The 26,034-nt window shown below is 37.3% G+C and overlaps 1 long non-coding RNA gene across 2 annotated transcripts in view; it reads left to right on the top strand.

The window, feature by feature from the left end:
• Nucleotides 1-19,434, top strand: part of LOC121064210 — a 32,957-nt gene extending 13,523 nt beyond the window's left edge. The window contains exons 2-4 of one of the 2 annotated variants that reach the window (XR_005816412.1): nucleotides 3,094-3,171; nucleotides 15,177-15,285; nucleotides 18,628-19,434. This is a non-coding gene — a long non-coding RNA (uncharacterized LOC121064210). Of the gene's footprint in view, nucleotides 1-3,093; nucleotides 3,172-15,176; nucleotides 15,286-16,497; nucleotides 16,624-18,627 lie in introns of those variants that run through there. The other variant, XR_005816413.1, reaches the window with a different exon arrangement.
• The last annotated feature ends 6,600 nt before the right edge of the window (nucleotides 19,435-26,034 follow it).

Raw genomic sequence — 26,034 nt, 5'->3', positions numbered from 1 at the left:
AATAACCATACTAACTTTCTGTGCTCTTATTTTTGGAGGCAGTTAAACAAAGAGTACACAGGAGCTGACCAAAAATTCCCAACCTCATATATATGACATAAAGTGAATTACATATATGACATTTCTAAAATGGTCCACAGCAACAGTGGAAAATATTTAAGTGTCCACAGAATCATTGGCCTCTGTGAAGTGAGTCATGTCCCCATAATTATGTCCCCAAATGGCTCCTGCAGTTGGATGATTTTCAGTCCTTTACATCATGCCCTTCCCATCCTACCTACAGACAGCTGGCATAAGTTGGGCTAATCAACTTCCTTTTGCAAAGGTAATGTATGTATGCTATTGCTTTTCCTGCCTGTCTTTTTTTTTTTTCCCTTAATGTTTTCTCCTTGATCACCTGTAGACCTTCTATTTCTTGGAGCAGCTGATGTCAGTAAAAACATTCTTCAGTTCTGTCATGACAAATACAGTCCACATGTAAGCAACCTCTAAGCTATTTTAAGAAGAAGAAGAAGTCAGAAGATTAACAGAAGTAAAACCAAACTTCAAATACTTGATGTTCTAAAACATTGTTGTGGCAAATTATTAAAACAAAACAAATCAAAAAAACAACCAACCAAACACAAAAAAATGGGGTCCCTATACTGACCTATCAAGAATTACAGAGAAAAAATATGTCATCAAGAACTGGTTAATCACTGCAGTTCTTAAATTTCTAGACAGACTTTGTTTGAAGACTTTAATATGATAATTTGGGCTTCCTCTACTATGAAGGAGAGAGAGTTCAGACAGATTATATCCATATTTAAGACTTTTCTAATATCTGAATACCATGCAATAGCATGTGTCAATCAGAAAGCTGAAAGAATATCTAATTATTCATGGAGATTGACTTTTTAACTGAATTTACTATCTTCTCTGGAGAGGAAGAATGTAAAGGATTTCCGTCAAACAGTATAATTTTTAGTAGCTTTGTATCTTTTTGTTACAGAATGAAACAATCAAAACAGAGATAATAATCGCCTGTCACGTGAAGTTGAGTCACATGAAGATAAAAGATAGGTTTAACCTAAAGCACTTGGAAATCTTGTTTTAAGTAAACAATTTATGAATAACAACAACAACAAAAGTACCCCACAAGCATAGGAAGTATCTGTTGATTTTATGTAAAGAGGTGCATTTCAAGAAACTTTCTGTATGGTTTATTTTGGGGATTAACTGAAAAGCAGTGAATATATCTATAAGAAAATACTAGTTTGCAGTTTAAAAACTGATAAAGAGCTTTTTGATTGCACTTTTCCTTAAGACAATATCTGCATTTCATTAGAAAAGTTTACTTTTTTAAGCTGTTGAAGAAACTAATATTTGAGAAGGATTTAGAAAAAATAAATATATATACATATATCATTTAGTTTTTGTCCATTATTAATGAGGACAAAATAAACGCTTATTCCTCAATTTCTGGTAGGGCACACTCCAAAAAGAACAGTCATTTCATTAACAACAATCTTGGCCAGCTTTGGACTGTATCCTTCTAGGATGTAACATCTCACAGCACAGGCCCTATGGCCCCAATCTGCTGATGTTTAAATTGCTTGTGGCAAGGATTAAATTGAACACAAAGCATTGAGTTTAGGCATGCAGTTAAGCACTTTGCTTGTGAAAGACCACAGACATTGTTCATGCTGGTAATAGCAATTGATAAAGTATTGACTAAAGCATCTAAGAGAGCCATTAAATAATTTATATTCTGTAGTGCTCCCTTGCCAAGAAACATAATTGGAGTTTACTCAGACTTATGCACAAAAATTACAAATGGTGAAAAATCACTAAGCCCATAGACATCTCTAACAGCTGGCACCAGGCTGTTTACTCCATCTACAGCCCATGTGTATGTCCTGCCCTTTGGACACAGGATATGAAGAAGGTAATAGGGGAAAGGCATCTGTGAGGAAGTTGCTGTGGATCAGATGGGAATGGAGGATGGACTGGGAAAAGGCTGTGGCCACAGATATGCTATACAGGGATCAAAGATAAAGGGATGGGGTGCATTTGGGAGCAAGGTGCTGTGGTGACAAGCTGAGGGTCAGTAGAGACCTTTGAGATCCCCAGACCTGCAGTCCTGTCTCCATGTCCCAGATGAATCCTTCTGCTTCCCCTCCCAGCCCCAACCCAAACACTCTGTTAGTGTCACCTCAGTGATACTTGTCCCCACTTCTCCCACAGTCTGGGAAAGAGATATGCGTCCTCCTGCTTGGTTTTGGCTGCCTAGCAAAATGGCGTACCAGTATCACTGCTGTTTGAAGATGGGCAGCTGTTCCATGTACCCAGAGTCTATTCATGCTAATTGCAGGACACATGATTAAAGCATACAGCAATAAGCCAGTGCAGGCTGGACAGCAATCTGAACTAAAACTGGACAAAGAGCTGAGCTGTGTGTGACGTGACCTTTGGTTGGACTGCTGCTACCATCCGTGCTAGTTAAATGAAAGCTAGTGGGGTATTTCTTCACCTTGCTGTAGGCAGAACAGTGATACACACATGGTATAAAAGAAACATTGGGAAAGTGACTCTTTCAACTGTCATATTGAGTTTTTGAGCAGGCTGGGTCTTAAGTGCACCTTGCATGCCCCATGCATACCCTGTTCGTGTCTTTGCCACCTACAGACTGAGGAAACAGTTGGGTACTCAAATGTGATGGCTCATTTGAGAAAGTCTTTAGGAAAGGAAATGGAACAGAAATTTTTATAGACTGGTTCAGTAAAGACCAGTGACCAGAAACTGAAATCATACCAAATTGAATTACTGTGCCAGGTCAGTTTGGAGAAAAGGATGCTGGCTTGCAGCTGAAAATTCCGATTGTTTTTTTAGATTGCATTATTGATTTATAAAGCACCAAGCACCATGTGGAGCCTGAATGTATAACTAAATAAGTTATTCTCCAGAAATATCAGCAAAATGCAGAAAAATACCTTATGTTTGGATGAAATACCACACATGAAGGGACATTCCAATTTATTTAACTCTCTTTTATTTAAAAAAAAAAAAGTAAATCAGTATTTTAAGCAAGATAATTGTCATGTACCTTTGTAGATGCCTTAAACCTGCTATTTGGCTGAGAGAAACAGTAAAGAAAAAGCACCAAGGTTGTGGCTGTAGGATATGCATAAGGTGAGTGATAAAATTGCTTAGACTTCCTTTTCTTACATAACTCTTAATTTATACCCTATAATACCCTATGGACCATGCAAAGATTACAGTTGTAGTCACTGGACTTTGTATTAAAGTACAACAGAAAATACTTAAAGTTTATGATTCAGTGAGACTAGACTTCTATTTAAGACCAAAATTAAGAATGTAGGCCCCCTCCAAGAATTTAAAATTAGTTACCTGCCAAAGAAACTTAAAAATGCATTATAAGAATACAGAAATACAAAAATAAATAATAAAAAGTTAGAGAACTGCCCTTCTGAGAAGATATTTTTTTTATTTTTTTCATTTTAACTACTAAAACTGCATTTTGTTTTTATTTGTCATTATGAAGTTTGAATTTTTGATGCAAATAATTCTATTTAGTTTTAATACTTTTATTTCAGTCACTTGCCCAGGTGGCTTGTGGTTCTTATTCTAATACATATAAAAGAATTCAACTGATCTTTTCATTTTAGGTTTGTAGTTCAGAAAAAGTGTCTCACAATTTAGATTATACGTGGTCATGATGAAACAGCATGCCTTAAAATGCTGCTGTGATGACTCACAGGACATTTTAACTTGCTCTGTAATCACATTCTCCTGGCTGCTTAAATTCTGTTCCTGAATGTGACCAAGACTTATTTTATCAAAGTACACTAAAGCAAGCCCTATCTCAAGTGTATGGCACATTGGCTCTGCACCCTATTTTTTCATTGAATATGTCCTCCACAGGCACCTATGTTCATCCTGGCCACCAGGCTAGGAACAACACTGTTTTTACACTCAGTGCTCTGCCATGAAGACCAGTCCATTTAATATTCTGAGGACCTAAAGTGTTTTGACAGGCTTTTTTGTCCACAGGAAAGGTTGCTATTCTTTTGTGGAGCAGACTGATGAATAATAAATCTCTGATTCCTGTAGGGGATTTTGGGTACGACTGCAATAGCACTAGGGCCAGATTTGTAATGCAGTTAGCTGTCTGGTAGCTCCCACCATTCTCAGAACTACTCAAGACCCAGTCAGCAATTTTTAAGTTCCTAATTCCAAGAGCTTGGTCTTGGTCTTGAGTTTCAGCGCCACAGTTCTGTGTCTAACTTCACATTCAGAGCAGCAGAGCTCTCCACTGACAACAGTAGGTCCTTTGGTGAAGCCTGGACCGATGCACTCATCAGTGCAGTTGGATTTCCTCTAAATTCAGTGTATACTTTCAAAATCTGAACTAATCAGTGTCCCATGTTCTCAGCGAAGACGTGTCAAATGTCAAAGTAGATGTGATAAACAGTGACAGGAATCTGGTTAGTGCAGCAGGCAGTACCATGCTGGGGAACTGTTCTACCTAAGGATGCCTTAGCAGCCAAGAAGTAACATTTTAAGGATCTTGAAGAAAACTTTAAGTTAAGGTTCCTCAAGCATTTAAAAAGACAAGGTGAGGTTTTCCTATTTTACCCTCTCCACGGTTTTCCTATTTTACCCTCTCCAGCCTACCCTTGCTTGTCCAAATTTCACACAACTTAATACTTAATCAGCCTGAAGTGCTGCGTTGAATTCCACCTATGAAGAACATGAGAAAAACATGCAAAGAATATTTAAAATATTTCAAATAACTGGGGGGAGGGGATTTAAACTTCTTTGATCCTTTCAGAGGATTATAGTCAAGCAACCTGCCTTTTGTAAGCAGGTTAGAGGAATGTGTGACATAAGTGAAAAACACCAGATGGCTCCACATCATTAGAAATCAGGCTTTCCCAGAGTTTGAGCAGGAGGAGAAAAGGTGGACCTGGGGAGGGAGACTGCAATGAAACTGCACCTTGGAAGTAGGGTGGAACGGACCTGTAAAATTGATTTAGTAAATCTGTGCTTTGTTTAATATGCTTATAATTATAGCCGGGAGGGTATATAAAATGAAGAGTTGAAATTAAGTGAAAAATTAATTTGGTGTCTGAAGAGGATAAAAATAACTCAATGAAGGACCATTCTGAAACTACAGTAGATATGTTAATTCCTGGTTTAAACCAGATTGGACCTATTTCACTGATTAATCCTCCTTGACAGATAAAGGTCTCCCAGATTTGATACTTCATTATTATTTTTATTTTAATATAACTTTTATGGATCTGGAGACTTTTTCTGAATGTGATCTACTCTTGTGCAACCCTGTTGACTCCCAAGGAAAACAGTACAGAATAAGAAAAACAGTAAAAGATAAATTAGATCAGCTGTTTTTATTTATTTATTTATTTATTTATTTTTGTTTTTTAATAACCTTTGATGTTAGGGACTAAACAAAACATTTAGCGGTGTGTATTCCATCCATTCTTTTTGTTTCTTTTCATAGTGTAAATGAAGGCTAGGAGGAAAGCCACTGTATTCCTTTTTGTAATGAATGTGCTATATTCAGTGGTTTCATAAAACACAGGTACTGAAGGGTGTAGGAGAGTTGATAAAGGTGCATTCCACTGTGAATAAAAGGAATGAACAGTCCTAGGGAAACGCTGCGTCTATGAATAATAGGTTGTTCCTTGGCTGAATCACTGAGTACAGTGGTGGCAAATGTGTATAGAAGAGCAAGTTAAATATAAATTGAGTGTGAATATTTCAAAAGCAGAGAACTTCAAAGATATTCAGTTGGAAATTGTGTGTAGGTGAGTTGATTCTCATGGGTGAAAAAAAGTAGCATTTAACAATTAATAAAAAATGTTGGCTATTTTGATAATGTCTGTTGCTTTCTCATAAGCACTGTGATGAGACATCTGCCATCATTTGTATGCTCAGTCACTAAGGCAGAATGCACCCACAAAACAAGAAACTAAAATATGTGGCCTTTGCTCTTTCAGTTTTGAAAGGCCTGAACATCAATTTTCCTGATCGCCAGGGTTGCTTAATATTCGACATACATGTTACAGAATGGTAGCCCGTATATTTTTTGCCTGACAGTCAGAAAAATGTCATGGATCTGCCCCTTTGTGCTACCTTACATCTGAATATCTACAATATCTGTCCACTACCCTTTCAGTCTCATGAAGAGAGAGTGGTATACTACATCTCAGACTGCAGGAAAGCTAAGGCTGAAATATCCCAATGTGTCATAGAGGCAGGAAAAGAATTTGCTGAGCCTCACAGGGTTCCCTGGATGGGCCCTGGCACTGCCACCAATGTGGCCCTGCTTGTGCTTTGCATGCCCAGGCTGCTAGACTGCATGAAGGTTGTCCCCACACCCAGGCTGGCCCTGGATGGGCATCCCTGTGCCTGCTCTCCTGGCAATTTTCCTGTTATTCACAAATCTGAATTTGTGTGCTCTCATTGCTGTGTGAGTGAGTTGGGTTGTTATAAATCACACTGCATTGAGTGGTTTGGGAGCTGGATGGTTATGGAAGCTTTCCCAATGCTTTGGCTTGTATTCAAGGCACAGATAAAAAGGATTCATTTTTAAATCTCAGACTAGGGTATTTTTAATAATTGGTAGAAGAATAAACTAGTGTTTTTAAACCAAATGAATTTGTATGAATATTATATAATATCCATTCTCTGTCTCTCTCTCATGCATCCTGTCATATATTTAAAGTCAGGAAATTAAACATTTTTTTTTCTTTAAAAACTATCATTCTATGTAGTTGTAATGCTCTTCCACAGACTACTTGGAAATATCACAGCTTTAATTTTATTCCTCTTTACCAATACTGTTGAATATGCTTTCACATGTAGGTTTTAGCAAGCAGATAAAGTAGATTTGTTAATACTGGTGTCATAAGCAGAAAAAAATAAATAAATTTTCATAGTTTTGACAGATGTTACAAGAGAAGGTCTCCCAAGCAACTTATCTGCTTATGAAGATATTGCTGAGTTTAAGGGAATTTGAGACTGACTCTGACAGGCTAAGTGATCACTGTGCATTTCAACAAGTCAGACTCAGACCCATTATTCTCTGGGTTGGCTTTTAAGGCTGCTTCCCTGTTAGAGACTTGAAGGACATGGGTTCCTTCAAGTGTTTAACTCCTCTATAACTACTTCAGTCTTCTAGTAAGAGTTATTTTTATCCCACAAATGTAATCTTAACTCGCTCTTTAGACGATCATGACCAGAGCAGCAGCATCTCTAATCTTTCAGCTGCTAATTCACAAGCTGAGATAGAAGCATCTCTTCCTTGTTTAAGGAAGGCCTACAACAGTCTTCAGAAATCTGCTGAAATCTGGGCAGATTCTTACTGACCTCAGTAAACTTTTCATTTTTAGGAGCAATTTAAACTTATTTAGCAAAGTAAATAAATAAATAAATAATAATATATAATACACTTTCATAAAGACTGACAGCTGACAATATGGTTTCAAATATTCTATAATTCAGTGGTTGACAGGGTGAACTGTGTGCTTCTAGATTATCTAATACCAAAAGTAAACCTTAAAAGATGGCTAAAAAATATTTAAACCATCATATAACACCAAATTAATATAACTTACACTCCCTGGAAGAGTGTGCGGATAGGCAGATGCTGTAGATGGTAGCGCCGTTTGACTGCTTATTACAAAATAAATGATAGCGTCTAAAAGTAATACAGCTCAACGATACAGGTCATTGACTTAGACTTCTCTGCTGGGAATGATTAAAGTAACATTTAGCTCTACTGGTTGACTCTCTAGGGTGCTGAAAAACATCACATCAATACAAATCTGCTTAGCTGCTCACAGGAAGAATGATGTCATAGAAACATAAATAAGTTACTGACTGCCAGCCTGAGGAGTAACAGAACTATTTTGGACTTTGCAATGTAATAGATGGCACAATGGAAGAGAAAATAAGCTAGCTAATCAGTCCACCTCCAATTTATGTTGCATTTTGAATTCTTGGAGATCTTCAAGAAACATGTAGATTTAGAACTTAGTAGCGTGGTTTAGTGGTGGACTTCAGTAGCAGGTTAAAGGTTGGACTAGATGATCTTAGAGGTCTTTTTCAATCTAAATGACTCTATGATTCTATGAATCAGATGCTCTCTTTTGCCAGTGGATCAAGGCACTGGACTCTTATGCATGGCTGAGGAAGTAAAACTGGTGATACTGAAAGCATCAATTTTGAAAAATCCACCTATAAAAAAGAAATACAAGAAATAACATAGAAAATGTTGGAGATGTCTCTATAAGTATCTCAAGTGTGGCAGAAAACATTGTTAGGACTTGTTTTGCTGTTGGATACAGAAACAGTGAATACTGTATTTAATTGAACTGTGTTTCTAACTCAGCGGAAAAAAATACAGTGTAATTATCAATAATTCTGAATGGGCTGTATCTTTTCAGGTAAGAGCAAGATCTAAGACATCACTTGGCTACTTGATGATATTGTTTCCATTAACAAGTTTCAGTGGGACTGGGAACTAAATTAAACCTAAGGTTTATGTACATGCAGGTTCTGTGTTAAGAAACAAACTACTTTTTTTTTTTTTTTTTTTTTTTTTTTTTTTTTTCCCACGTTACAAAGGAATTTTTCCATAAAGATTGCCTTTTAAGAAAATTCCATTATTTTGTTTTTCTGTTCTCTCCGGGGATGGGGTGGGGTATGGGTAGTGAAGGAGAAAGAAATCTTTTCTTGCTTTAAATTTTGACTTAGTTAAAGAACACTATTGGCTTTTAGAAACTATTGGCATTTTGTACAGAACTATATCACAGTAGAAAAACTGTAGGTCTTAAAAGACATATACTTGTACCTATAAAACTCAAATGTCCATAAAAAATCTGTCACAATTTTTATCACTATGTGGAGTAACTCTTGGGCCATATAGAATTCACTGATGGCAGATCTTTTGCAGGAGAGGTCCAAAGACTGTCTTATTCCTTTCCTGTAGGATCAGAAAATTGAATGGTTTTGCTTTAAAGATAAATGTAATAAATAAATAAATAAATAAATAAATAAAAAGTGAGTTAGAATTAAAAAGCCAACTAATTATTCCTTTTGATAGTACAGCAATTTTTTTTTTTCTATTTACTATATACTTTTGCAATTTCAGTAGCCATAAGCCATAAGCATGAGTTAAATTTAGAGTATGGAGTATTTATATGGTATAGAGTTGGAATTAAAGTTTCTTGTACATAAAGATTTCTGCTGTCATTGCAACCTGTGAAAATATAAATTCTTCTGCACTTGAGTAACATCAGATTTGAGATAAGCTTCATGAGCACAAGAGATATTAGATATTTTGAAGAAATCAGTACCGTGGAATGAAATGGGAAAACAAATAAACAAAAAAAAAAAAACACACACAACCAACACGTATCTACAGGGCAGTCCTGTCTACGGACAGGACTCTCTATGCATAATCACTAGAGAAAAGTTAGTAACGCAGGGGCCTTCCACAGAATCTTTTTAGTTTAGAGTTTTATTCTGAAGATGCACGTCCATTTTTTCCTTTTCAAAGAAAGGGAAGTCAGTCATAGGAGTCCATCTAACAATCTTACTAGGAATAGAAGCAACTGAGAAATAGGGCTATGCAGGAGAAATGCTGTGTTTGCCTTCACACAGAAAGTACAAACCTTTATGAAAACAAAGTGACTATCATTCTCCCATTTCATGTGTTCAGAGGTGTAAGGAGGAAATTCATCCATCTGTAAGTACGCAGGAAAACACTTATGTACTAGCTGTTTGATTTGGTTAAAGTCTTAGAGATACCTCTTCTACTGCACTGCTCCCTGAAGTGGAGAAGTTCTTTCCAGGGACAACTAATATCTTTCTACCAGACAGGAGACATGGATGAGTAGAAATTACCTTGTCCTCATATGTATATATGGAAAATTAAGGCTTTCTCTGTCATTACTGGTGAGTGGGGAAAACAGGAGAAACTTTTGCTCAGGTAACTATGGATAAAATTCCTGCAAGTCTGGTAAAAATGAAGATGGGAATGAAGCCTACTAGGTGTTTTTTTTTTTTTTTTTATCAGATAGATCAAGAACTGTTGACTTTCCTCTACTTGACCTAACCTTTTCCTGCTCAACCTCATTCTGAAGTGCAGAGTACTGTGACCTGTATATTCAGTTCATAAATCTCTAGGGGTTTCAGAATTCACTGCTGTCAGGCAGAGCAAGCATGAGGGACTGTTGTAGTCTCTAAAACAAAATGAATTACCACTACATTACCTCCAGTAGTAGTGGAGAGGTAATACTTTACCTCCTAGCTAGTTGATAACCACTGAGATGACAGCCAAATCAGTCCACAACAAATGGGCATGGCACTTCATTGCTCTTGGGCCTATTCATAGAGCTCAGTTATGCTGCAGTAAGACCAATGTTGAATGCTAATGACCACTGTATAATGAGATGTTTTCATTAAGTCTGTCACATATTGTTCTTCTAGTATATTTGGTCTGTGAAAATAAAAGTTATTTGGAGCAAGCTTTCTTTGAACCCTATGGAGCTTGGATGTGTTTCTACTCTCTGACGGTAAGGGTTAGGTATTTCAGTAGGAGTTCATGCCTGTGTGCTAAGTAACCATATCAGTGCACTTGTTCACCTAATTCATTATTAGCTTATTTTGAAATTAAGATGAGATAGTGCAAACATAATGAGCTAACACATCCCAACTGATAGGAATTCATTTGCTACTTCTCATTGGTAGGCAAATGTTGAACCACTTCCAGGAAAACAGTTTCTCATGTCATGTCCTGTAACAGCAACAATTTCTTGTTTTATATAACAGTTTATTGGGAAGACAAATGTCATCACTCTGGATGTTCCCCCTTTCCTCCTTCTTTATGCCAGCTTTTATTGCTGAGCATGACACCACAGGGTATGATACATCCATTTGGCCAGTTTGGGCCAGCTGTCCTGGCTGTGTCCCCTTCCAGCTCCTGGTGCACCCCCATCCTCCTTGCTGGCAGGGCAGCAGGAGAAGTAGAAAAGTCTTTGGCTCTTTGTAAGCTCTGCTCTGAAACAGCTGAAAACATTGGTGTGTCATCAGCACTATTTTTCATAAAAAATGTACAACACAACATTGTGTGAGCCCCTACAAAGAAAATTATCCCAGCCAAAGCCATGATACACATCTCAACTGATAGGGACATAAATCCAGTTTTTATTCATAAGGTATGTTTATGATACAAAATTTGTAGCTAGAAGGATAGCTACAAACATACATTATTTGTGAAGAATTTATAGTTGAAATATTATTAAGAATGACTGGATTTTAACCAGATTCTTCTGGTGCAACTCTGCTTGACTTTGTGCCTACCCATCCACCTGCCTTTGGCTTTCTAACTGCCCAACTTTCTTGAAGCTCTAATTTACCAGATTCTTCAGCTCCATCTCTTTTCATTGCATACTCTTGTTTGTTTTCTCAGGCTGTAATAAAGCAAAGTTTTAATTAGTGTTAAAATACAATTCCTTTCCTAAGCCAACCATACCATTGAAAATACAATATTTAATTTAACAGCATAGCTGTCTAGTGAGCAGAATTAATTGTCAAAAGATTACAATATGGGATGTGATACATTTCATCCCAGACCTCAATTTGGTATATTCTAGAAAAAAAAAAAGTAGGTGGAAGAGGGAAATGACAAAATGCACTAACTTTTGTCCCATAAGTTTCTTATCTGTCTTACTATGGATTGTGAATCTATTTAATTTTAAAGTAAAGTGAAACTTTAAGTAAACTTTTAAAAAACTTTTTTTTTTAAAAAAAACTTTTTAAAACTTTAAGTAAAACTTTCTGTGTTCCTTACAGTAAGTGTAAGCAGAAGACGTTGTAGGGTTTTTAGACTATAGTTTAGGGCTGTTCAAAGTGTATTTAGCAAGCTACAGGATTATTATTATTATTTTTTTTTTTTAGGAACTATAAACCTTTTATAGATAAGAATGCACAAACTAATACTAATTAATTGAATTTTAATACATGCAATTAAATTACACCTAGTCTTTAAAATAAATCATAAAAATAGCAAGAAATCTGAATAGTATTGGTAATTTGATATTGAGTCTGTCTCTGCCTCATTTTCAAGTGTTTTATTTGCTAACTCTCTGTACTTTCTCCCAAGCAAGCAGAACTTCTGCTCTCTGAGCAGCAGAACCATTAGTTTCTGATTTGACAGCCTCTCTGGTGTTTATTCAAAACATATTTCATCTAGGAGTGAATAACTAATTTCAGTCAGGAAAATTATGGGTTGATCTCTGATCTGTAATTTCATATTAGTAAAACATAACACCGACACATAAAAAGTCATAAGTCTTCAGGCCTTTTCCACCATGATATAAAATACAACCCTCTACTCTAAAGGGCAATCATGGTAAAGAAACACTGAAATTAACCAGAATATGTAGATGGTTCAAGGAAATACTTATAGGATGGAAAAAGTTTGAACAGATTCTTCTGCATCTGTGTGTATATCAAAGTCTGCAAATGAACACAGGATACATCAATACAAATATGAATTTGACAGCAAGTAGAACACTATAAATGAAATTTAGCTGACATTGCCAGAAGTCAGCCACTGAATAAAGAAAATTGTCACAATAGGAGGGCAATTAAGTAAACATATAGATCTGATTTCAAATTAGGTCAAATGGTAAAGTTTTTTTGTTGTTTTATTGGTTTTTTTTTAAAGTGTGCTAGAAGTTGTCAAGTTAATATCTATGGAGACTTTGAAAAGCCCTGGAAACAGAGATCACAAATATTATTTCTACTGTAGAATAAACAGCTCATCTGATGTCAGTGCAAAGAATTTACCTTCGTTAAGACTCAGGCTGTCCTGATAGTCTTTTGAAAACCAAATGCATAAAGTCTGCCTATGCTGAAAGACAGCCAACATTAGCTGTGTCTCAGTACTTCATCACTTTTAGCTGTGCATAGACTCTTGATGCATAAGATATTTGTGCCCTCTGTGGCATCCTGCTGCACAGGGCTGGGTTTGGGATAAACCAGTTAGCCCAGGCACGGAGATCCATGCTTTTCCATGCACAGAACTCAGATTGGGCTGTGCGTGGCAGGTTGGGCCAGCTTCTCAGGCTCATTTTGCTACTTGTGCTGAGTAACATGCCGGAATGGAGGTTAGCTACTGATGGTTTGAAAGCTAGATTGGATATTTCTTCATTAAGTGGCAGTCACAGTGACTGGAATTCATCCTTGACCAGACATTGACACCTGCAATTGAGCTAATATCTCAGTGTTCCCTAGGTCATTAGTATACATTACAGTCAGTGGAGAAAAATGGGAACTTTTAGGGCACAATTTATCTTATGCTAAAGTAGGCATTGGAGATAGGTGAGATGAATCACATGTTGTGAATGCCTCTTTCAGTCTGTCAATTAAAGCAACTGTAGGTATGAGCACTGACCCTGAGGACTTCTCAAGGTACGTGAGACGCATCTTCCCTCCCAGTGTGCAAAATCAATGTGCTGAATAGGGAAGGGTACATCCTGAACCCCCTAATGTGGATAAGCTTCTTAATGATTTCAGAACCAGTGAAGGACCATGCTGTATTTATATTAAGAAACCTAGTTTTCCTCAGTGTGCAAAGCAGTAGGTTATCTGCTAGAACATATTGCCCACAATGCATCAAAAGCATTGACACTGACAGGAGACGTTACCAGTAATTGAGAAGGCATCACTAAAGATTAAAGTTTAGGTCGGGTACAAAGCGGCCCAAGTCACACAGACTCCTTTAGATTCTTCCATTCTCATTAAACAACACATATGTTCAAAACAGTTCTGTATAGTCAGGTTTACATTGTATTGAAATTCTGAAGAAGGTAATATTTTCATTGATAATCAGATCAGTTAGATAATCCCTGGAGTAATCAAATCCATGTTTCCCCTTTACTCTATTTCTACAGAGTGTGTACTTGTAAAATTGAGAACTTTTAGGTAGTCCAACCCATTCTTTCCAACCAGGAGGCACATAGAAAACATTGTATTCATTAAAGTTCTTTCCAAAGAAAGCTGTCTTGTATTCTGTGTTGTTGAGGTACACAGAGAATGTACGTGTTTCATGTTGAGGTAGAAAAGAATGATTATGGCAAAGAAAAGAGGACCTTTCTGTGTAACTTTCTATACTACTTTCCATACAACATTTATGTCTGTTTCTGAAGCATCCAGTACTTTCAGCCACAGCATACAGGATCCTGCACAAAAATCCCTGACAGACCCAAGACAAGAAATCCTTTCTGTCATATCTTCAGCTGGTGCAGGATAGGACATTTTAGCTTCTCTGACCAACATTTTACTGTAAAAAAAATCTACTCGTTCTGGGTTAAACTGCACCTTCACATCCCACCCTCAAATATGAGCAAAGCCGAGGTCAAAGACATATCAAATGATCTGCACATTGGAATCTCATCTGCTTTTCTAGCGCTGTATAGCCTGAATCTCATAAAAAAAATTTACTTGCTTCTTGTTTCTCCTGGCAGCTGAAACATTGTCCCATGATATAAAATAATGCCATGTCTTTATAAATAAACTCATGAAAACACTGCATTGGTTTTAGCTAGTTAATCCATGCCAACTGGGTAAGAATTATTCCCATTTGCAATGGTAACTGAGGCATAATAATGTGTGAATAATAGGGAAATGTGTGCACAAAATATTCTGCTTTCCTTTTGATATCCTCATGAAGAAGAGATGATATCTAATGAAAAAACTTCAGCCAGCAATCAGTGTTTAATGCCCTTCTTAGGGCAAAAATAATAACATAAGAACTGCTTCAGAAGTAATACTGCTGTTATTTAGAAGAATACCCTCTGCTTTTCTCTCCCTAGCAGTTGCCACTTTCCCATCAGTCAGGCATTTGTTCATTTGCAAAGTTTCAAAATGTTGCTTTGTGTGCCCCTTCCTCATGGTGGGTCTCCTCACATTGCCAGCTGCTGCCCCATGGCATCTGTTATCACTGTACGTTATCACTGGAAGGTTTTCCATGTGTTTGAAATTATTCTGTCTTACTTGGAGAATTATTTGCTGAACAGCTGAAAATATAATTTGCATTCAACAAACTGTTTTCTGTTCATCCCATATGTCTCCAGCCTCCTCCCTCCACATTGTTTGTTGCAGCTAAGAGATAATGGAGCAAATCAGTCTTCAATAGATTGGTTTTGAGCTGTGTGCTTCAAGTGGGACAAGCATGTGATAGAGGTAATGAAAAACATGTACTGTAACTTGCTTGTTATTTTAATGAAGTGGACAGATATATAGACAAGTTTCTGCAAATTTCTGGTTTTTAGAAACAGTAATTCTTGCAAGCTTTTATGCAGAAATGTTAAACTTCCTTGGTTTACATGAATAATAAATGAGTGGTGAACTAAAAAAAAAGAAATTTAATTTGACATTTACTCATGTTTAATTCACAGGAAAAGGTCTGATGTTATAAAATGCCACGCTTATTATATATATTTATAATGATTTATGTTAACATTTTGGTAATTTCTGGAAAAGGTCTGCCTGTGTTTAAAGACTAGCTATCACACCTATAAACTGTGAACTGCTTCTCTGTATATAGAATCATAGAACTATTAGGTTTGGAAAAGATGTCCAAGATCATCTGGTTCAACCATCACCCTAGTACCAATGTCACCTGCTAAACCATGTCCCTAAGCACCATGTCTAACCTTGCCTTGAAAACCCCCAGGGACGGTGATGCCACCACCTCCCTGGGCAACCCGTTCCAATGCCTAACTGCTCTTTCTGAGAAGAAATGTCTCATTTCCAACCTGAACCTCCCCTGGAGCAACTTGAAGCCATTCCCTCTAGTCCTATCACTAGTTATCTGCAAGAAGAGCTGAGAAGATGCATGTATAACCATATGCATTCCGTATGCAGTAACTGAAATAGATACCAAGTGGTCACTTTTATATCAGATGAATATTTGGTGGCCTACATTCCTCATCAGCATTTAAGTCCTGAAGACTTCTTGCAGGTGATTTTCAAAAACATTTAGACTTATCCTCCTACATTTACATCATGACATGTGCCATAGAAACACAGTTCTGTAATGTGCTTTCATATTTATTTGAAATACTATTTTTTTTTTTCCTTTGCTGTAAAATGACTGCCTTCATTGCCACATGGCCAGTTCTGCAAACACAGTCATAGAGATTTCTTAAAAATAACCTGAAGGAGTTTGCTCTTTACTAAAATAAGTGAAGTATTCAGTCTCTTTCATCTTGATACTTTGCTGGACAAAAGTGATTGATGTGTCTCATTGGGAAGCTAAGAAAATCACTTTCCCAACAGTTTAAAGGCACTGTTTTAGATTTTACTGTTGCATGAAATATTAGTTTTTAAATTCAAATACTTAAAAAAAAAAAAAAAAGAATAACTGTCTCAAAAGAGAACTTTGTTTTCCAGAGTCTTGACTCACTGTAATGGCTCAGGGAAACTTCAGCACTTTTCATGAGAGAAGTGGGAAGCATCCTTTGGAAGTTGCTTGAACCTTTGTAATTTCAGTGAGATCTAGGGGAGTGCAGCAGTGATCAGAGGGCAGCAAAGATGGCTGAAATGGTAATGAGTTTACCTCAAGTTTTTGCAATTTTTATACTTTTATGTGGTTTATTTATAGACCAGAAAGCCCCAAATAAAGTAATACATTTCATAGTAGAGTCATATCACTGAGAATTATTAGAGAAAGTCAAAATTAAAATGTCTAATTGAAATAGGAATTGATTTTTTTTAAAGGAATTACTTGAGATTTCACTATTATAAATGAATATTTTCTCCTTTTTTTTCTTAACATACTAAAGAGTGTCGCGAGTTTTGTTGATTTTGTATATTCAACAGTAATCAGCCCTAATGTTGTAACCTAAATTTATTCAAATCTCATTTCACTGCCTAAGTGAAATAATTTAGATGAATAAATATTTCACATCTTTCCTGTAGGGACAATTGTGCTATTGTAGGTGATGTCCAGGATTGAACCAGAGGTGAAATATTGCATCCACATGATGGATTGCCCTGAAGGCTGAGTTGAAAGTCACTGTAAAGGCAATTAGGAAGACAAACATAGAGAAATAAATAAATAAATAAATAAATAAATTGGTGACTGCTTTCTCTCATAAAGCTGATCATATACCTTTTATAATATAATTTTCCTAGGAAGGAAATATTTTTATATTAACAGGACTTATGTTTTTTTATTTATTTATTATTTTTTTCTGAAGGGGACTTTGTGAATCAAACTAATTTGGTTGGAACATTTTAAATGTTAGACTTAAAATGTAGTGTCTGATGCAATACTGAGGAAAAGAAATCACATCTTTGGTGTGCCTGGCATTCTGCTGCACCTTAAGAGAAAGGCTACATCATATTTTTATAATGAGGGAGATAAAAGGAAGAAATACCACGTTCAGAACTGGTATATAAAAAAAAAAAAAAAAAAAAGCTTGATAAGTGACTTTTGGTCTGCAGTATTCTGGTGTGAGTCATAGCCTAAGGCTGGCACAAGTAAAATGTCATTTAAAACATCAAGAGGTTTAAGAGGTGAACTATGAACACCAGAGTACTGCTTGCAGGGCTGTACTGCCTTGTCAAAGAAGTAAAGGGATCAGATAGCTCCTTTGAAAGTCCAGATTTTTCTGAGGAGAAAAAAAAAAAAAAGAGTATAATAATTGCTTGATTTAATTACTACCTGAAACGAATTTGGATGAACTGTGCTCTTCCTCAGAGCAGAAGCTGGCATGAAGTGTTTAAAAGCTATTGGACTAGCATTTTGACTGAGTTGATAACATCAGTTACTTCTGAACTCTATCAAATTCCAAACTAAGACACATCTTACACTGCAGAACATAGCAAGGTTGCTAGGCACCCCTGGGAATTTATTTTATTAATGTGCACATCACAGGATCATTTGGGTGTATCATTTCCAAAGGAAATAGCACATTAATGAACGCAAGATCTGTCAGAGAGATTAAGCTCCCAGTGCTTCCTTACCCTTTATCTAAGGAGAAAGTGAATTTTTGTGAACATTTGGGGTGATTCAGTACTGAGCGTTGGCTGAGTGAGTGAGTTAAACTCTGAAAAAAAAAAGACTCTCCCTCAAAATTACAACCTTAAAACAAATTTTCAAAAATTACAAGAAGAGTGCAAGATGGGGAACCCCTGTTAGGTAGGGAAATACAGCTGAGCTATGAGGGAATTTGTACTCGAGTCATCCCTAACACTAGTTACTCACAACATGATGCAGCAAATGCAGTTCAGCATCAGCTCTGGCACCAGCAATTTCTCTGGCAGGGTGACTGTCTCCTCTTAACTCTAAGCAATGATTTCTGCGCCAAGGGCAGCTCTTGATTTGGCTGTGGCAGCTCAAGGTTTGGCTGTGGGGGATTGCAAGAAAAATTTCTAATATATATTTCCAATATGTATTTCTATATTATTTTCTAATAACTTTCTAATAATTTTATTATTGTGTGTGTGTACATGTATGTGTGCTATGTGCCAGAGAACATAGTGTTTTGGTTTTGATTTTGTTTTTGTTTATTTCAGGAGAGGCATAGGACCATCCTTCATGTGAAAGACTATTTTTCACACTTTCAGTAAGGCCAGGACTTCTGGTGGGCTTTAGGAGCTTTACTGCAGTGTATGAGCAGGGTTAGCAGACCAGAGCCTGATCTGGGGACTGTTTGGAGCTGAAAGTCTCCATGCCTACCTTCCTGCTTTGTTGCAGTATTTCCATGGCAACCAGTTGCTATAAAAAATTCTTTCTAAATATACCACTTGTACTCTTTTCCTGCTTTAGGTTTTTCCTTTTAGTTATCCACTACTGTGAAAATTATTCTGTCATGTTGTCTTACTTATTTGCACTTAATGCAAGTGGCTTTGTATTCATTTTGTTATTATTAGCTGCATTAGTTTCAACTGCTCACATTAACAGAGAAGATATAGGGCTAAATGATGAGTCGCTGTAGCACAGAAAAATGTAAACTCTGACAATGAAAAAATAAAAAGTCAAGGTGAATATGTTCAGCAGAAAGTATCAGGCACAGTTGATTTTGCTCCTACAGATTTCTTTTTCATACCCCGTCCACCATTTGCTATTAGTTGTCTAATATGATCCTAGCTTAGCTTCCATCCAGATATAACAAAACAAATCAGACGTGGCAGAGAGTTTCCCCTTCCAGTCCTTTGCCCTGCAAATGAGAGCCTAGATGCTTCCAGGCAGGCAGCAAACAACAGCAGTGAATGCCAGAGATGACATTTCAACTGGTGTTCAAGGAGTGCCATACAAATATCGTGTTCTTTATCCGCTAACAAAACTGCCCCACTTGTGTGCCAAAAGTTAGCTAATGAGCTAACACTGCTTAGCCAAGGACTATCCTAGGCTGTTCAACCATCAGACACAAGAGCATGCTGGGAATGAAATTATTTAACAGAAAAAAAAAAAAGAGTGAATTGCAGTTGGAACCCCACTGCACAGTGGGCAGCAGCCAAACCCACCACAGGCACTAGACAGCTCCCCTTTCTCTGATGCAAATATTTGGTGCAGGACTTGACTCGGCTAGGTCAATATACAAAGTAATGGGGCTCATCAGCCACTTTTCTGCTTAACATCACCAAATCGGAGATGCCGGTGACAAATTTATTCCCTGCTTTTTATGCAGAGGACTGTGTACAGCAGTCAGCAAGGCAGGCTCAACTATCTGTGTTATCCCGTGGCTGCATAATGATGCGGCACAGGCAGGGAACAATGATACTACTAACATCAGCAAAATAAGACCACTCACCTGTCAGCAGCAAGAGAAAAATCGACTCCCTCAGGCGCCGTGGTACAAAGGAGTCTGAGAGCATCCAGAAAGAAACCAAAACCAAACCAACCAACCATCCAACCAAACAAACATTCCCCCAGTCCATGCAAGGGGATAGTATGAGAAATTTGAGTGGAACTGCTCTACTGTGGTTAGGTACAGGCCTTCATTTGCTGGAAGAATAATGTGAGCACTTATCACTTTTGAGAAATAAAAATAAAATAAAAAAATAAAAATAAAAGAGCAGAGTAAAATAGCAGGAGTCACAAAGACAACCAATGACAGGGCTGACTCAATAGAAAAGGAAAACAGGGAGAAGGCAGATGTAGCTCCTGTATGGCTCATATCCTGGAGAGCAGCCTGGCTTCATGGTAGGCAACAGGGAAAAGTTCAGTATTGGGAACAGTCAGTGTTGGCCAGGAGATGCCCATGGTGAGAAGCAGCAGCTGGTGTTCCTGAATTTATGCACCTGCCTAAACCACCTGGCTCCTTGTCCCTGCCCTGTCCTCCCCCTTCTCTCTCCCCTAGGAGCATCAGTTGCATGGTTCTCTCCTCCTTGAGGTGACAAAAATCAGTTTTGTCTAACTTGCCTACAAGCCTCCTTTCAGTCCTCAGTTCCTTTTCCTTTCTGAGCTCCTTCCCATTTTGCTAATGGACTCTCTAGAAAGGAGGTAAATTATTATGGACACCTGGTGCACCACAATGACAGAAAAAATATGCTACTTAGAATATATTTCCACAGAAATAAGCTGTGTGGGTATAAATCCCCATTATTTTTAAAAGTTCACATAAAATGGAAAAGTATGAAAGATTAGACCAACTTGCATGGAATATTACACCTAACAGGATGAAGAATGAGCCTTCAGTTTCATTCCACAAGCTATTCCTAATAATGGAACAAATATTAACAGATGATACGACAATGAAGTGAGTCTGAGAAGATGTTGAGAAGGTCCTAAAAACCTTTCCACAGGCTACTTCAGATTTAAGTATGGCCTAGATGTTTAGAGAACATGACAATAATGCTGAAACTGTGGAAAAGATTCAGGTAATGCCTTATCATTAACTTTTTGTTGTTGTTGTTACAGTCCCCTGCCATCTATTTTTCTTCAAGGGCAGAAAACCATTGTGTGGATAAGGTGATCAGTTATATACTATAAATAATTAATATTAGAACTTGCAAATACATTGTGAAAATAATGTCCAGACTCAGAAACTGGATAAGTAAAAAAGGACAATACTCATTAGCAAAAGTAGCATCAAAATAAGGAGTGGTTTGTGAACGATTGATGAATATAACTTGAGAAAAAATTCTCCATCCTTCAATCGTGCTTGACATTTGCAGCGAAATGAAGTGTGACCAAAATGTTAGACCTATGCATTTGTTCTGGCTTGGACATTTTGACTGCATGTTTTCACTTGTTATCTAAAATGGCATAAACTGTCATTGCTTGTGTTACTGGGGGTCTTCATGAATGGAATTTGCCTCTTCAAATTCTTCCTGTGGCCCTGTCCCATACCTGAAGCACAGTATTTTTCTAGTAGGTTTGCTCAGGGAATGATCTGTGTTCCTGGTAATCACCCACAATGCTCAAACCCACACTTCTCAGTATGTCACCACGTCTAGCTCTTCAGTAGCTATCATGTGCAGGGAAATTCTTAGCTTTTTGTTGGTGTGCAACAGGGATCTGTCAGACATCTCACTTCTTTCAGTCACTGAAGCAGTCTATTCACTTACATACACAGCAGAAAATGTATGTTCATAATCACTGTGGAAATACAAAGTATACGGTAGAACCTGGCAAGACAACTTCACCATAAGGCCCCAGATAAAATACTTCAGAACGTGAATCAATAATAATCATGCCAAATGATGAATACAGGTGTAAAGTTAGCCAGCCAAGCACTTACACAGATTTTTGAATCGGTCTCATACAGTTCATTTTATGGTGACATATTTCAGCCAGGTGAAGTAATTCAGTTTTAAACCTACTAGCAAAAGTAATGGACAAGTTTTACTCATGCATTTTGAATATCCACTGAATTTTAAATTGCTTCACATCACACTAGCAAATAAAATCTAAAACAAAAAACAAAACAAACAAAAAAACATTCCTTATTAAATTCTGAGAAGACATCAATGAGATGACAGTCAATGTCCATTGGCAGAAATGAAATCTTGCAGACAGCTGATTTGATTAAAATAATTGATAAGGTAATTAGTGCAATCAAATGACAATCTAAACTTAGTTTTCGGGGGACCTAATATAATATGCAACAGTATTTTTATTCTCATTGCTCAAATATAAAGGATAATATTATATAAAGGTGCAATTATGTTATTGGGGAAAAACGCGCACACACACACACACATGCACACGCACACACATATAAATGAATGACCCACCATCAATACCAGTGAAGATCAGTAATAGGGATAAAAGAAGTGAAGTCTTGGGGTAACCCCTGCTGTGACAAAGGGTAGTGGGATGGCTGTTGTGCACACTCTTGTCCCCAGCATGTCCTAGAGATTTTGGAAAAATACAGAGATGAGATGAACTTTTCTTTACTCCCTGTGTTTTGCTCTTATGGCAGGGTACCTTGGCTTTCTAATACAAAATTTATTTACCACGCTAAAATTCTGACAGGCTTAGACATTGCATTTAATTTAAGAGAAATCAGTGAGGAATGTGGTCTCAGTGCCATGGCAGCTCCTAGCCTCTCTGAAGCTGGGACTTGCCACAGCAAGCATTACCCCAGAATCTCTTCATATAAAAAGAAGAAGGTATTGCAACCCCACTGCAGATCTGTGTAATAGGAGGATGCCCTTCAGCAAGGGTGATGCTTTCAGGGATGTCCTCTTCTTCTGTCATAGCAAAAATCGGCCAGAACAGAAAACTTCGTCTTGTATGTTGCAGCTAGTTTTAGTGTCAGTGGTATGCACCTGCCCAGACTTTCACAAAAAAAACTGCCACTCTTTCAGTCTCTGAAATACATATAGTCTTGGGAGCAATACCAGCAAATTAACAAAGACAGGTAAAAGTGATTTTTGCTGCAGGTGGCTTGTATAACATGTGTTCCACTGTCAAAAAAAAGATTATTTAATCCTCTTTTATGTTAGTCAGAAAAAAAAAAAGGTCGTGATTTTCTCCAGACTGTAATGTTTCTAAACTAAATACTTACTTAACAACTAATAGTGACTTCTCAACAGGTTACAATTGAGCAAGACTGAAGACTTTACATCACTGGAATAAATCCCATACCTGTATAGTCTTCATTTCCACAAATTAATTATGTGGCAAAAGACAGGCAGTAAGGATTTAAATCCTCTAAACAGGAACTCAGAGTCTTTTAATCAACTGTGTGCAATGGTGATATCCTTCAGGATGCCAGGTCCCGTAGTGTGTCAAGGGAGCTAAACCAGTTCACTCCAATTGACCATAGGGATCACAAAGTCTTGTTTGTGTGTTGCTGGTGATTCTCTTGATTTTAGTAATCCAAAGTTTAAGCTTCTAACACAAGTGAGTGAAAGAGACACACACCTTCCCTAAGTGATCCGTGCTACCTGAAGACAAGCAGAATGAATTGCCCTTGGAAGTGTTTCTCTTTCTCCTTGGCTATGTGCAGAGTCTTAAACGACAAAATACGGGCCAGCCACCTAGCCTTCAGATGCCCAACCATACTGCTGCGCAATCAGGATCATTGCAATCACTCTGATAGGGCTCTTTCAGACTTAATCACTCCCTGGCTGGGATTGGAACTGGTTTATTTAGTTAATTTTTTATCTTTATAATTTAGCAGCAAAGACCATATATTTTAAGTAAAGGTTATCAACATGCTGTTTGTGCTTTTCTTGAGCATCGCCGAAAATTCAGATAATGAAATAATAACTCAGCAAGATTTGTTGTACTTCAGCTCCTACAAAAGCAGCATGTATAGTGTGACAGCTCCATTACGAAGTGCCAAATGGAGTCATTATGGAGTCATAATATTAATTATTACTGTAACCTCCCCTGGCCCCTGACACACAATTTAAAGACATATTAAAGGTTATTTAGGCCAGGCGAATAGGAGTAGGAGTTGACTTTTGCTGAAACTTTGGTTGTTTAATAACACATTTTAAAGCACTAAAGTTAAAACAACTGTGTTGAACCAGATAAAAGGACACTTTCTGTCTCAGCCTTTCCCTCCAATTATTATTTGCATATACTCATTAGGAGTCATTTGCCTTGCTCAGCAACTGATCATCTGGAGAGGCTTTACTGCAGAAGTGATCAGAGTCCTTCCATCTAGGTGCTGATGAACCATAAAAGTTTGTCCCATAAAAAACATTGGAGAGGGATAGGTTTGTGCTGCTGGCCCATGCAAAGGGATTATTGCTAGAGAACCAAATCTAAAGAAAAAAGGCTGAACTCCCAGTATTTTGTCAGCTTTCTGATGACATCCAAACTTCAGTATTGAATTTATTTATATCTCCTTGTTTGGAAGAGAAGTAGAATAACATATAATATCTTGGCTAGTAATTTATGATGTACCTAGATACTAATGCTATAAGTAAGGTTTGATGTTTAGTATACATGCTGTTTGAATTTGAATGTACCTCACTGTCCCAGAGTTTAAAGCCAGCAATTCAGATATGGACAGGATTAATTCATTGTGGTAAAATGTGATATTTCTCTATTTTTTCTTGAGTTTTGCATTGGTCCCATTTGATCTTGGAAGCACCTTCAGTTAAGCTTCTGATTTGCAAAGCATGTTTAACCACTTCAGCAATATGTCTTGCACTGAGCTGAGGAGCCTGTGGGAATTCTGTTCCATTCACTGTCTCAATTTTTACAACTCAGAATAAAATGAACCTCTCTCTAACGTTACTCTGCATTATGCCAGAGGCTCTTAGAAGGAATTCCCCTTCCTTTTTTTTCTATTTTTTTTTCCCCAGCCACACAGGAACAAAAAGCACAAGTCAACATTAACAGTGTTCATTTTCAAATATATTCAACTTTATTAATTAAATCAGCTGCATTCAATTTAGGCAAGCTATAGAGTAGCTCTTTCAGGTTGTAAACGAGGGAAGGCCAGCCTTGTTTCATTATGGAGTGTCTGCACTGTCATGGTGGGTGTTCAACAGAGACACAGAGCTAATTATCACAGCCAGAGATGGGGTGGGGGAATGGAAAATTTTGACTATCATCAGAAAAGGCAGAAACTGTCTTCTTCCTTCTTCTTCTTCTTTTTTTTTTCCCCAAAACGTAAGGGTTTATGGTTATACTACATAGTATGTATTTCAAAAACTGATCCCTATGTATCTGTGAAAGATTGGAATTAACCCAACATCTTCAAGGTAAACATGTATGAATTCAGCAACTGAAGATAGTTTAAAGTCTCAAAATTCTTCTCAGTAAAAGTAACATAATAATACTAGTAACAATAGTAAAATAATAATTATTATTATTACTGATACCTGCTGTGTTTCTATGTTTTCAAATTACACGTAAGCATAGCATGTGTGTTTGATATGCCTCCAAGAAGTGTCTCTGCCCAGTGCTGATAGGTCTGTCACATCACAAGAAGCTTTCATATCACATTTCAGAGCACTTTTCTTTTCCCCTGTAGATGACTACAGCAGACCAGGTTCGCCTGCCCTTTTTGCAGCCAGGCAGAGCCCAGCTGCAGCACAGAGCCAGGACACAATCCCAGCACAGCACTGCCGCAGCAGCGTTAATAAGGTGCCACCTTCTGATTGTTTAGAGATGTGCATCCCACACTGTTAGACTTCACAGTCCCCTGAACAGACAAAACACTAGCTAAATATAGTTTGCTCATCTGGAAAAATCTGCAGGCCTTCAGTGACCAGAGCATCTGGGTTTGAATAGAAAATCTCTTTTCTTTAGATGCACGACCGTTCAGAAATAACAAATTAGTATAATTTTGTGTTATATTAAAAAGATTCCTGAGTATATATGGTCCTCAAGTTTCAGGAATATTTATTTCCAAAGTCCTGTATGAATTTATAGATTTGTGTTTTTTTGCTGGGTTATCCTAAGCTCATGATCATTGAATATTTTTAATGTATGTTGCCCCCCTCTGACTTGTTTTCTACTCTGATTTCATGAAACAACAGTGACTGAACCATGAATCTGTAGGACTG

Source organism: Cygnus olor, chromosome 1 (genome assembly GCF_009769625.2).
Source record: "Cygnus olor isolate bCygOlo1 chromosome 1, bCygOlo1.pri.v2, whole genome shotgun sequence".
NCBI lineage: Eukaryota > Metazoa > Chordata > Aves > Anseriformes > Anatidae > Cygnus > Cygnus olor.
The sequence above is the reverse complement of the archived record's forward strand: the minus strand, read 5'-3'. Positions and strand labels throughout refer to the sequence as shown.